The sequence below is a fragment of the Zophobas morio genome, unplaced genomic scaffold (assembly GCF_036711695.1).
Source record: "Zophobas morio isolate AGI-343-1 ecotype UQ-CSIRO unplaced genomic scaffold, CSIRO_AGI_Zmor_V1 ptg000005l, whole genome shotgun sequence".
Classification (NCBI taxonomy): domain Eukaryota; kingdom Metazoa; phylum Arthropoda; class Insecta; order Coleoptera; family Tenebrionidae; genus Zophobas; species Zophobas morio.
Window position 1 is genome coordinate 15,688,168 of NW_026972110.1, and position 15,274 is coordinate 15,703,441.

Genomic DNA, 15,274 nt, shown 5'->3' on the forward strand with positions numbered 1-15,274 from the left:
GATCCAGTTTGGGACTACTACTTTTTCTAATATTCATTAATGAGATAAAATATCTAAGCGATTGCGATATTATACAGAAAGCCCTAAACACATTAGTCTAATGCAGTGGTCTCAACAGACTTTCTTTTAACAAAAACAAGTACCATCTTTTTACGTATTCTAGAAAGGATTAAACTGATAATCTTAATTTTATAATTTGAAGTTTTTTCGGTATTTGGGTTTATAGACTACGCATTGGAAATAAATGTATTTCTTTATTTAAAATGTATGCTAATTACTTAGAATTGTTTACTATACAAGAGAAATCGTGCAATAGTAGACCCGGTAGTACTAACTTTTGTTAAGTGCAGTCACGGAAAACCCACGATAGAAACTATTATTTCAATCTGCGCCAAATATTGATGAAGAGGTATAACGATCGTTCGTGGAAACAAGTCCAAGAATAATAATTTAATAATATTGACTGATGTATAGAGACACGCAGTCATGGAAGGTAAATGATTATAGTAAAATAAACCTGTCTACATGAAAAGATCACTCACAACTGCTAAGCCCGAAAATTAAAAAAAGTTATACCTATAATTAATTTATTAAATTAATTCCCTCCACCAAATTCGTGATGTCATTTCAAGAAACAAGTTTTCAATAAGCTTATTACAATTTTAAATCCCTACTTGATACTTGAGCTGTGATTTAGTGTTTTACTGTTACATCCAAGTTGTCATTTTTTACCCATGTCAAAAAAATTAACACTGTGTTGCGAAAATGACAAAGTTCTGCATAAATGATATAAATAAATATAGAGCGACGAGATGGGGTCTATGACTGGATAAACATTGTGTAAACTTTTAGAGAATTAATTTTGTTAATTTGGAAGCTGCAATGTAGTTGACTCTTTTGAAGTTTCTTCCTTAGCACCTTTTAGAATTAAAGAAAAACTAAAAATATGTAATTTTTAGGCATTTTGTTGTATGCATAATAATATGAGTAGAACAAGTAGAAAAATCGACACCCTTATTTCTATTCTTTTTTTGCTACGTAACAGTTGCGTCACCGTATTGCATAAAATATGGTGTCTCTCAATGGACCTAACTAAGACCGTTATTTTTGTAACATACGTAACTGATTCTTTAGATTAACCCTAATTACTATTTCCAGAAGGTCTTAAACTGTTCCTTCAACCAGGTAAAGGATTGTATTGAGTAACAGCCTGTTATTGATTTTATTCGTCATAGATGTGTTAAAAATAATCTTGTTCTTAATATAGATAAACGATGCTACCGTTCATAACATAAAATCAACAATTAAGATAACGAAGTTAACGATCAATAATACCTTTAAATTTTGTTCGTTGAAGCTATCGATTCTTAATTCAAATATGATGACGCCAAAAAATATCACATTTTTAGAAGAAGTTTCTTATAATTTTTTATAGTTTCAATGTTAGGTAGTTTAACGCAAAAGTGGTAAAGTCAAAAAAAGTAGAGTTAAAATCAAAGTTCTACACAATGCAATAATTAATTATATGTATTAAAGAATTTTATTATGTCTATTAGAAAGCTACATATTTAGGCAGTTTAAGAAATTTTTCATTTTATTAATTTATGAAATTGTAACAGGTAAAGCAAAAAAAAAATTATTGTTTTTTTATTTCTTATTTACTAGTTAGACACCAAAATATTCAATTCTGGTTTTAGAGGCAAATACTTAGTGAACAAAATAAAATACGATGACTGTCAGATAAAGAAATAATTCTCCTGTAATCAAATGATTAGGCATGGGTTAGTTTTAAACCAAAATTGGAAAATGGGAAAAGGTCAAGTTCCCCATATGGTGAAGATGAAAGAAGATGTTATTAACTGCCTCGGGGAGGACACATTAATTAATACTACGGAAGAAATTGGTGGATAAATTATCGATAATAATGCCCAGTATCGGCAACATAAAACGAAATGATGTGTCCTTTCCTAGTTTTGTCTAATATGCTTTTTAGCGGAAGGCGATTTTCATATTTTCTGACGTTCCATGACTATTAGGCTATGAAGAAATAGGTCTCTGTCTCCTGTTTCCGTCTGTCTGTCCTCTGGCGATTTTATTAGATAGAGAACGTTTGGATTCGGAGAAAACTTCACCATTCCCATCAAGAATTTGGTAACGTCATCTTAAAATTTTGCACAGTAAATGCTATTTAAATTGTACACTTAATATAATAAGAATAAAATAGTAAATAGAGATCTACACACTATATAAAAAAATTGCATTTTAATTTAGAAACTTTATTGTATTTCAGGGACGAGGGAAGTATCGTCTAAATAACCTTAGACCAATTTTTATATGTGACGTTATCATTTTTTTAGAGATCATGAGAGTAGTTATTCTTTTGTAATCAAGTCTCAAAATTCTAAACAAGTCCAGTTTTTTAAATAAAATACACCTATTAAATTTTATTCTGAAAATTTTTATTACAATTCCCATACAATAAAATAAAAAGTGGGCTTTATTAAATGATAGAAAAAGAGGAAATGCATTATGTTATACGTCTTACGAGATTTTCTTATAAAAATTTTGAGATGACATCCGTTTAATGAGGTCAAATATACTAATTTTGATATTTACAGCAATTACTTTTGAGAAAAATTTGGATTTTGTCTAAAATAGCTCTGCCCATAACAAGTTGAAATTTTATTTTTTTTTGGAAAATTGTAAACAAATTCATCTTATCGTTTCGATAGAGTTGTATTTGCCGTCCGACGTGTCGATCAAAGTTACACAAAAAAAACTGTGATAAGAAGTGGAGTGAACATTTTTTGTTACTTCGCGTTATGCAAAGAAGGTTAATTCGTTTCAGCACAGTACAATTTTTACTTTGATAAGTGTGTGTTCTGTCCACAAACTGGCTCGTTGAAATGGTTTACTTTTGTTAAAAATAATTTATTTTTGTGTTAACGATAAAGGTGAAGCACCGGCGTGGAAGGGAGGAAATCGGGATCTAAAGGTAAATGTTTAAAATCTTCGTGTTATTCTCTGTAGTGCAACTGCTTATTAATTGTTTACTTTAAAATTTACATTTTTTAAATTACCTTTACACATGGAAAAAATAGTTTTAAAATTAATTAAATACACTTTTCCAGTTTCATTTCGTTTTTACGACGATGTGCTATTGTCTCAAAGTTAGCTTCCGTTACAAACCCAAGTAATGCAGCTACGTAAAATGCCATAAATGATGGCTCAACCTTGCTGTAGGGGTTTGCTTTATTATTTTCAGAGCATATGAAAACGGATGCGGACACGCTCCCAGGTACCTGAAAAATTATTAACAACAGGGTTGTTTGCGTTCTCATTAAAGTAGAATTTCCATACTAGGTCAATATAACGAAAAATAATAAAATCCTTCTTTATTTGTAACATGAATCACCTGCTCCCGATTTTATTTTATGACTTGTCTCTTGAATGAATGCGGCAGCACTGAAATGAAATAAAATTCTGTGGGTTAGATCAACAAAGAGTATGAAAACAGGCGACGCGTGTCACAAGGAGAATTTTATTATTTTTCACTACACTACTCCCGTAAGCAGCGCATTGAAATTCAACTTAAAGGCTCATAATAGCGCGGTAATATATTTCAGTGCCATGAATACGAAATAAGACTTGAAAACGGAGTTGTCATAATCAATGCTAAAGGTCTATTAAATCGAAAATGTCGTAAATTCATTGCTTCAACAATGTGTTTTTATGTCAACAACTTGCTTTTAATATCTTTAAAATAAATGCATTCAAAAAATTCCACTTTTTTATTGTAATTAGTAAGTAAACCTGAAAACTTGAACAGAAAATTACAAAACATGTTATGTAAAATTTTTCAAAATAACCGGTACATTTTTTTAGACATAACCGCATTGGAATGCAACATCTCATTTTTCTAAATCAGTTGCAATGAATGTTACAGAGGATCTGAGTATGAGTTGCGGTTTTTTTCGCTTCGTGGCGAAAGATATCGCGACCTCAAATAAATTATTCCTGACAGTTTGGTCTTAAGCCGGATCTGGTGTAAAGATATCAGGGAGGTTTGCTTCTACATCACAAATAAAAAATATTCTTTCTGCGGAATTTGTGAAAATAAAATTTCTGAAATAAAAATAAAGATGGGAAATATCTCTGTGTCACTTCAACGGTGATGAATGCTACACCACACATTGGACCATTGTCTCTACTGTTTAGCAAACAATAAAGTTATCATTTAAATGCTTGTTGAATTTTAACACACGCGTTTTTCGTTCGAATTATGTATACCAGATTCCCCCACACAACTTTGCAAGGATTTCGGAAACTTCCCTACGCAAGATAACTACCCACAAGAACCCAGGAAAGATTATCCTATCTGTGTTACCAATGTTCGTGTTTGCCCCAGGTGTTTGAGTGCAGTTCGGCTGTCTTTAACAGCTGAAACAAGCTGATGATTAAACGATGCGTGAGAGATGATTTTACGAAATATATTTACAAATTTCACGGAAATAATAATTGTTAAATTTAATGATAATAATTTCACTAATATTGAATCTTGCAAAATGCAAAAACCTAATTGTGTATTATTATAAGTCGTATTGGATTTGCAATAATATAAAAACAATACTTTATGTTAATAATAAAGATGCAAACGTTAAAAGCTGACATCATTTAAGGTAATCATTGGATTGAAATTGGTGTTGTTGTCACAAAGAAAATATAAAATAAAATTTATTATTATTCTTTTATATAATTTAAATTTAATCATTTATGCAGTTAAATATTGGAATTACTTATATATTTCCACGTTTACTTTTTAATTTCAGCTCAATCAGAATCTTGTAGAAATAAATATCTTATACGTACTAGCGAGGTATTGCTACCGTGGGTGGTATAATCGATTGCTAATAAAAAATTTACAACGAAAACCACTTAATTTTAATAAACTATACTCTAAACACGCCAACAAACTATAATGCAGCAATATTTACAAGTACAAATTTACGTTTACTATCTGATACAAATTTTTGCTTTACAATACCCAATTAGTGAATGAACTTTTTCAGACGTCATTAAAGCTGCTTTAAACTTCAATATATAGTAAAGGAGGACTTGAACTAGAACGTACTTGAAGTTTATCGAACGTTATTTATGTTAATAACACCCTTACAAAGATTTCTTTTTTAAGAAAATTTCAGTCCCAAACCTGTATATTTTTTTAAACCTACTACAACCCTAATATGTGGGTACATGTTATTTTGTCAATCGATATTCTTACACTATATTTTACATTCTCTTTAATTATTATGTGTTGTCTGTTTTTAGATTTAAACAGAGCACTTAAAATATACATTTAAGTGAATAATAAATTAAGTCACATCGATAGATCACTTGCTTACGTGGCGCTCATAACACTCAGTTTTTTTTTCGAGAGCTTTAGATTCAACAAAACGTTATTTTTAGAAAAAACTATAATTGATTTGAAAAATTTTACATCTCGTCTGGGAAAATTTTGTACAATTTTGTGCACTAAAATTTGGTGCAGCTCTTGTGCGTGGGCAATTGAGCGTGGGACGAACGCCGAGCAAAATAAAACATTTACGAAAACAAATTTTATGACGTTAATTAAATTTACTCCGCTTTATATTTTTTTCAGCTTCCCTTCAGGTACGCGAAACGTACGCTACACATTATATCTGCCTACATACTTCGCTCAGTTAATCAATTTCTGGATGAAATGAAGATATTAAAATAAATGGGGTAATATTTAGTTGCAGGTAAAGAGAGTGAAAGAAGTTTACGTATTTATAAAAAGTAAACTGAAAATTGTTTCTTGGAATTATGTTTTTGTAAATATTTTCTAAGCTTCGCTGCGTTCGCGATGTGGGTGGTTTGAATGGAAAAGAATAATATTGTGAATTATTTTGAATAAATTAGGTATGCAGTGAGGGGTATTATTCACGAATCAACATTTTATGTATGCTAAAACTTATTGCTGACAGCACAGAATTCCGCAAATATGATAAATTTTATTAGAAACAGATGTTTGTTTTTGAGTGATTTGATTCCCACGACATTGTTTGTGTCTTCTATATCTCTCGCTTCCTGCCACATTTTACCTTTTTTCATAGTTTCTTTAATTTTTTTCCGTTACCATGATATTTTTTTTATTGGCAGCGTGCTTTCTATATGTTACCATTTCGCAATTTTTATGCTAACGTTTCACTGTTTTTGTTCATCAAAGTTTTGTGTCTTCTTATTTTTAAACCTAATTCCATTATATTTTTAAATTCTTAGGCTTTGTTTCCTGTCCGGCTAGCTTAACGTCAGAGTTTCTGTTTTAATTGCTTAATTTTTTATTCTTTTAGATTAATATTCGTGTTTTTTATTTTAATATTATTTCAAGGTCTCATATTAGTACGCTGTTAACAAAAGCATCTGCAGGTTTTCTATAAGCCTGAAGTTTTTGCAGCCTACGTGAAGTTTAAATATTTTTTTTATTTAGTATCCATTAGTACTGTGAATAATACTAAGTTTAAATATTTCCTTGTCATAATAAAGTTGTGTATTATACTACTGTTTGTAATTTGAAAGTTGACGGCGCTTCACTCAAAAGCCTAATATATATTTCAGTGCTTAATCCTTCTTTGCGTATCTTTTCTAGTAATTTTTTCTTACTATTTGTAAACGAATGTTTGTTATTGTCTTTAGTTTCTTCTTGTTTCATCTTCAAAACAATTAATTTTTGATGTTTTATTTGTGTCCATTTTGTTCTTTCTTTATCTCTAAAATCTTTATCAATCAAGTAATATATATCATATAATATTTTATTTCTTACGATTCATAATTTTCGTAGTGTTGATTTGTTTTAAACAACTGTTACATGCAAGTGGTTTGTTTTATTCTATATATCTTCTTAGTATCTACTTTGGTATCTTACGTACTGTTTTATTTTTCTTTTCTTTTTCTTTCAGCCTTCTCTTTAAATATGTCATCCTCATCACATTGATGATTCTTCGCTTTCTTTCTTTCTTCCTTCAGCTGTTTTTTCTTTTAGATCTTTCATCACGTTTGGCAACGAACTTTTAAACTCACTGATTTCCTATCTTTCTTCTCATTTCTTCCTATAACGTAGTAATTTGTAGATTGATAAAGCGATGCTGAGACGATTTTTTCTACAACTGTGAAATTAGTTTATTTTTAATATTTTTTTTTTTGTTCTAAAATGTCAGAAAAAATATAAACTGATTTCTCTGAACTTCTGCAGTTGTTAGGAAGCTTGTTCTACAAATCTTAATTTGTAGCCAGAAAAGTCAAGGTTGAAATAAAACAAAAAATTCGATCACTATCAGCTCTGGCGCGTGTTTCTACAATAAACAAAAGTAAACAACTGTCAGTTTTACTGATTTCTTTGAGATATTTTGATCTCCGTTAGTTAATTCTTCGTGTTATTTTATGATAACAATAATTCTAATAGTTTGCTGTATTTCTCTAATTGTCCTAGAGGATCACTCTAGGACTTTAATATTCTACAAAAAAAAGCTCTAGTGAAAACATAAAATATCTGTTCAATGGTGTAAAATAAAAAGATTCGCCTAAAGTTATTTAGACAGAACTTACCTCGCCTCTTAAACACAATTAAACAAATTCAGTTTCTATGATAGATTAATAAAATTCATTTCAACACGGATTCATAAACTAGAGATTTAGGAGTATGTTATTTTATAAAATTTAAATAACATTTCCTACTGCAAATATTAATGTACAGCGTTTTATCATTTATTTCTAAAATTTCTAGATTCCTAAAATACATAAAAAATTTGACAACAATCGGTCCTGTAGTTTCAGAAAATATATGTCTAATAAAAATCGACACAGACGCGGAGAGACTGTAGCCGGCAGAAACCAGAAGGAAATGAGAGACTTATTTTTTCGTATGTCTGGGTCGTGAAACGTAGGGACAACATGAAAGTAGCCAGTGACTATGTACTCGATTACAATACTTCCTTAGTTTACGCTCTAGAAGTAAAAATAGGAAATTTTAGGAAAATTGTATTAATCGACGACACAAAAACAAATTTTCGTAAATGTGAAATTCGTAAAGTAGATTTAAAATTAAAAATAGTTAAGACTGCGTTCTCTAGTGAACAAAAAAATATATTGTTCTTTTATAACAATGTTATAAACTGGAGTAATTTAAATACTCTCGTTACTCTGTTAAAGCAGTTTTTTTGCTTTAAGTGTAATTTAAATTAAATTGCAGTTTGACGATTCATAAAAGAACAAAAATGTAGATTTCACGGTTGATTACATTTTTATTGTAGTTAAAATTCAAGTCTTCTGCTTTCTGCAATGCAGTTTCCTGTATTTTTAAGTCGCACCTACTTAACTTTTATACGATAAACAAACAATGGTAAATAATCCAGTAGTGTTCTCTGAAGGTGATCGTAGCTTCTGTTATGTGAATTACAGGTTATACATTTTAATGAATCATTGTTTGATGACTGGATGAGTTGATTGATATTTGATGAGTCAATCAGTGAGCTTAAGTACATTATCAAACACAAACAAGTTCATTTAATACTTCAGAAATATTACTTTTGTGCTACAGATTACATCCTCTTCCTTTATTAAAACTTGTCTGTGTTACAAATGCAACACCAGCTATTATTATTATTGCAAAAGTGCTCTCAAGTTCATCGAAATTGGTTTGATATTAATTTAACAGTTAATTTATTTTTGTTAATAACAATAATTATCGACTGTTTTATCTTAAATAATTCATAATTTGTATCTAATTTAATTTCCGGACTTTGGCGTTTTAATGAGTTTTTTCCAAGTTAACTTGGAGGCGGCAGACCTACGAGCAACAAGTAATTATTCCTATAAACTCCATGTTATTCGTGTTATAATTTATTGTCACAATTTATAATTTATGTTGTGTCCTAGATATCAGAACTCAAACTCTTCGATTTGCATATTTTTTAGTATCTTATTTTTACAACCTTGTACGTATTTTTACGCAACGTCTGTCATATTAACCCAGTCCTTAATTGTGTGTGTTTTTAACTAAGAACTTATCTAATCTACACCTTACGCCTATTTTCCTGTTCATTATCCTTGGAGCTTCAATTTGTAACTTAAATAATACAACCTACGGACAAACATAACTACCATTATCTATCCAATGAACATAAAGCGTGTTTATTTCATTACATAAAAATCACAGTTTTGGTTTCTTATTCCTCACCCATTACGTACTTCCAGTCACCTACGCAGGGTTTAATTAGTAACGACAAAATTCTAGTTCAAGTTACGATTGTATCCATATTGTGGATACATTTCAGCAGATCGATCAGCTTGAATTAATTAAACTCACGTAAACTAAATTCAGCAAAACATCGCAACGACGTTCGACATTTTTTGTTAAGCTACCCTCGAATAGCTGCACGTGTAGTGGTGGGTGGCGGAAATCTACGTCTGTACTAAAAGCGTACCTACATACAAGGAATTCTTTCTCTACCGGTATGTCATTATTTTTTTATAAGAATAGTTCTGTAAATAAACCCGTGACCGGTGGTTTACCTGTGTAAATATCCTGTGTAAAATATTAATTTGTAAGTTGTAATATATTCATCTGGGAAATCTGCAATCCTGTGTTATTTATAACCGCAGCAGCAACATTTTTCTCACTTTGGTTATCTCATAATTTTACAGACAAACATAAACGTGATTCATGGTATGCTTGAACGTAACTTTGTAGCCGCAAATATTTCCCATTTTCCGGTGGTTCGGTAAATCATTGCTCCGTCAAGTGTCGTCCTAAATTTTGTTATCAATGAAAAGATAAGTTATTTTTAGATGTGTGGGTAGCTGCCTTACCATGACGTTTTTTATTGCGTGTACTTGCATGGTTTTTAATTTTTTTGCATATTTCTGAGTGTCGTTGACTGTTTGTTGAAAATTTATTATCTCTAGATGGCAAGATAAATTTCTTTTTTGATCCCCTCCAAAAGAATCGATGACGTCATTTTACTATATTGTGTGATTAATGTCATTGAGATGATAATCTGACGTGTTATGTATAATCCCATTTGTAACTTCATGACATATCCCCATGAAATTTTGTCTATTTATGACTGCAATTTTATTTATTTATTAATTTATGTAAACAATGACTAATTTACGTACAGCTTGGTAAATACTAGCAAATTGTAATTTCAAATCACTTTGTTTTAATAGTGCGAACTACAGATTTACCAAGTCTTATAGAGCTACATGGGTTAATCTGTAAATATTTGCTAGAAACCATGACCCGTGTTACTTGCATTTCACTCATGAACCTCTTTCAAATTTTAGTAAAATACTAGGAGTAACTAAATCTTAAATGCAATTTTTTTTCACCCCCTCTCCAGTGTATGATTTGTTAGTGTTGACTGGATGTTTTAGTAGTGTATACATATTTGCCGAGGTGTAGAAAAATCATTTACATTTGTCCACTGTAGTAAAATTTCCAAAATATTTATACCTAATGAAAATCTCTTCAGCAATAAAACACATAATTAAGATATACGTTTATAAAGAAACAATCGACTCAAATGCTCCTAGAATGAAGATAATGAATGTTATATGAATTACAGATTACTCTTATTAAAAAAAAAAAATAGGATTTTTCCTTATATGATTATTTCTGCTTTTAGAGGTCAGAGGTGACATACCAACAAATAAGAATACAAATACTGAGAACAAAAAAGAGCTTTCCTTAGAGGATTATTTGTGCTTTTAGAGGTCAGAGGCAGCTGAAAATATCGTTTAAAAAGAATTTTAATAAAAATGGAAAATCAAGAAGGAATTAGTTAGTTTGGTCTCTGAATAAAGATTAAAATAAATGCATATGTGTGAAGAAACAGATTTTGTAAATAAAGACCAACATTTGCGAAATTTCTATAGCTGAAACATCGAATAAAAATTAGAGCCAGATATATAACAAATTTGATAAAAACTAAAAGATATTTTAACAAACAATTTGTAACTTTGTTGATTTTTAGTGTTACAATTATTTGATATGATATGACCGTGTTTAATTTGATCAATAAAATTAGTTGATTTTAAAAAACTAAAATATATTTTCAGAATTCAAGTAACCTTTCATTTCGAAGTACATTTTTGACAAATATATATTTAATAATTTTTTGCAATGACGTCATAACTTTCTAAGAGGAATGAACAAATAAAATTTATTTGGTGCTCTCTAAAACATTAAATCAACATTAGTATCTTACAAAAATTTCAAAAGGATTCGTTTCGTAGATTATAAGACAAAACTGCTGAATTTGCTTATTAATGAAATATTTTTTGTTTACGTTAAGTTGTCTATGTTTTATTTTAACGTTATATGCCATAATAAAAATTTTAAACAATATTTACCTAATGAAATTTTGAGATGACGTCCTCAGATTTTTAAATCGGACGTATAGATGAATTCTGATTAGCAATTTGCAATGTTTAAGATAACTTTATAGGGTATGCAAAATTTCAAAACAATTGGTTTTGTGGTATTTAAGTTACATGATAAAATGTTGCTTTCGAGTAATAATTACAAATTTACTAGATTACTAGTTTACTTTACTGGATGGTCAATTATATACATACATGTTTGTTGGTGGATGAAATTAAAAAAAATCTTTTGAGCTTTTAGTACTTTACTTTTTACGAATCTGAAAAAAATCTTACCGCAGCGTTTGGTATATTATTTTGGAAGCCCATGGAGATTTTTTGTAAATTATTTAAAACAATGTCATTTGTCAAAATCAGTTTTTATCTTAGCAGCTACTAGCCCCGCCCACCCACCCTCTTTTTTCTTAGAGAGTATGTCATTTGCCAAAATCAGTTCTATCTTAGCAAGAACTGATGACTAATTTTACAAAAAATGATCAAAATTATAAACATTACGAGCAGGAATTTTGAACATTTCTAGTGTTTAGTTGGTTATGCTTTAATGGCTTTTTCTTTTGTTGTTTTTGTTTTTGTTTACAATTTATAAATATCTTATTAAAATGTTTTTTGTTTTTGTTATGGTTATTGTCCTAAAAAAAAAATAAAAGGTGGATTTCAGTCATCATTGTTACTGAGAAATAAGAAAAAAATTACGTTTTTTTTTGTAATTTACATCATAAAGAATTTTTTTATTATTTTTTTGGCATCCCTGAAACCCCCGTACATAACGTACTGAAGAGTTAATCTGCCATTTTCAAGACACCCGATATAGTTAAAAATAGCGAATTCGTTATAAAGCTATAACATGCTTTTTTTCGCTTTCGGTTTGAGAGAAAAATCTTTCTATTTTTTTTTTGGAACACCCATTTTTTACATTTTCGGATACAGAATAAAAATCTACTCACAAATTATCAATACGTTTATTTCTACTGACAAAAATACAAAAAAAAAAAAAAACACCTAATAAAATTAATTAAGCCATCGAATATACCGGGATTTTCGGAAACCTCATGTTCCTTAATGTCAGTTCAAATTCACCACAAAATTTGATACAAGTGAGAATTTTCGATACAATCCCAATATTTTATTTTCACGTTTTCATTGTGTTGTTGAAGTGAATTTCTGTAGAGACTATCAAGCTGAAGTTGAATATCCAACAGTTCCAAAGCTCGTTACAATACTTAAGTGCACTGGTGATAAATTCCGTTTTTTTCAATTTGTTTTTTAAATATTTTAAATTAGTCACACCTACTTTAAATCACAATGACTTATCTGAAAAAAACGCATTTTTCTCACCTCATCCACATGTCCAGTCACATAATTTGCGCAATTTTAATCGTTTAACTTATTTTCAGCTTTGAGACATAATATTTTTTGAAATATCGATGACATTTGGCGTTCGTAATTAAAAAAAATATATGAAAATGAAATGAAATGTGGTGCGTGGAACATCGAACTCTATCGTAAAAATTATCCATGGATGCAGTACTTGTGATTGCCGAACACAATTTGTTGATTTTTGGTGGGACATGGTCATTGACCACGTTGCTCATTTTGGAGCTATATTTGACTACGTCTGCTTTCAGCGAATTTTGCCATTCGTTTATTTCGCTCTCACTCAAAAGGAAAAGTGCTTTTCGCGAGGTCAATATTTATAATTGACCCAACGAACCGCGAATGACAATGGTTGTCGTGTTGGTTTGACAAAAATATATTTTATTCAGTTTTGATTTTTTGTTTTTTTGAGGGGTCATTGACCAAGTGAAATTAAAAATTGCAAACAGAATTTAATAACTCAGGTAAGAATTAGAAGTATCATTTACCACAACAAGCACCTCCAAATTGGCATTATGGTTTGATCATTGCCACCGGAGGCTTGCTGCCTTTCAAGTTCAGCTTTTCAGCTTTGGTTTAAAAGTATTGATGATTTCTCTCCCTTCGTTAGGAGTGGCAGCAAGGGCAAGGGCACTGTAGTGAAAAAACGTGCTCTGAGATGCATACCAGCATTTGTTTTGTTTCAGAAGCGGGGAAAGTTAGGTGTTAATAACTGGACAAATTTTTACTTTGTGCCTAGGTTTTGATGAAATTGCCGCCTGAAATGACACGTTACGACTATGACATTTAAAGTGTAGAGCGAGTAGGCGAAAAAAAGAAAGAGTGGGAGGGATTTAAACATTGGCTACACATAATCTAAGGACTCTAAACGTTAATGCGTAGTAAAATATTGGCTTCAGTTCGAAATTTTTTCTATCGTGAGAATTCAAAATGGAATTAAATCCGTGTTGATGCAAGCGTAGTGATCTAATTATTATGAAAGTTAGATACAGAGCAATATTTCCAATAATCCCATAAAATCGCATTTACATATCTATCTATATTTTATTTTTAGAACTCGGGAAGCCAAATTTAATAAACAGAAATTTATTACGCGTTTCAGTAACAGTATCTAAAGCCCATTAAAAATAAACAGCAAAAAATAAAGACTGACGCAAGTTGCTTAAAGCCTCCGAATCCGTACATCCAACAATAGAATTGAGTGTTTTTCTCGTCTTATCAATGCAAACTTTTCTCAACCCCACGAAACGTCTTATTTATAGCAATAAATGATGCAAAGCTAAAAACGTAGCATCCTCGGATTTATTTACATCGTATGTTAAACGCCTACATATTACATCGTCACCTGGGCAACCTCCGGATTTTTTGTCCAATTTAGAATTTCTGCTCCGGGAATCCTGAACTAGCCGTATATCTGAAAGGAAACTAAAGGACGCCCACGCGACTACGTCACCCTTTGCTCTGGAACATCAACATCGAGGGAGATCAATGAAAGCCCGCTTTCAGCTGCTATTTATGTTATTCCATCGATTATTATTGAGTAGCGATCTGTACAACAAAACCCACGGAATTGTTACAGTTTTGCCTTTTAGCAGGCATTCCGGTACGTGTGACAATCTGTTACTAGTTTATTTTTGATTTAATGCGTGGCAAATGCGAATTATTCCGGACGTCGCCTACGCACCGGCCGCTCCCGGAAAACACCTTGTCGATCCGGGATGCACGTGGAAAACATTCTATTAATACGGCTCTGCTATACTGGAATCGCACCGATACGAATTCCCCAGAGATGCTATTTATATTCACTCATTATTTATTACCTATCGGCGAATTTTTCTTATTAGTGGATTGCTCACGTCATGTTGCCGACGTCATGGTGATAATTATATAAAACCGTCTTCTGCAAAATGCTGGATGTGGCGAATTCGTTACAAAACGACCACGTCACCGTTATGCAAAAGGGCTTAATGTCACGTCCAAAAAATTTGTGGACTTTTTCTGATAAACGAGATTACATTTTCTTTTTTACGTCAGATCGTTGCAGATAAAAGGGATCATTTCGACCAAAATAGACGCAATTTCGTGAATGTCACAAGAGTGACTTTGCCCATGCTAAACGAATTAAGAGTTTTTCGATGCTTCTCTGGAGACTTTCACGTTTTTAGATCCCACGACTTCCGTAATGGCAGGTGAAGCCATGTGCGTTGAAATAACGTGTAATTTTCTGTGTTAACAGTAATTTAATTTATTTCATTTATAATTTACCTTATTTCTATGTATTATCATCCAATCAACATATTAAGCTGGTAAAACAATGTAGGTAAAAGTAAAATGTGAACAATTAATTTTTCATAGAGTAAAAAAATTGTAGAAAAAAAGTGTATTAAAAAACGCCCTTATATTCAACTTAAAAAAATAAAATATATACATAAATAAATAA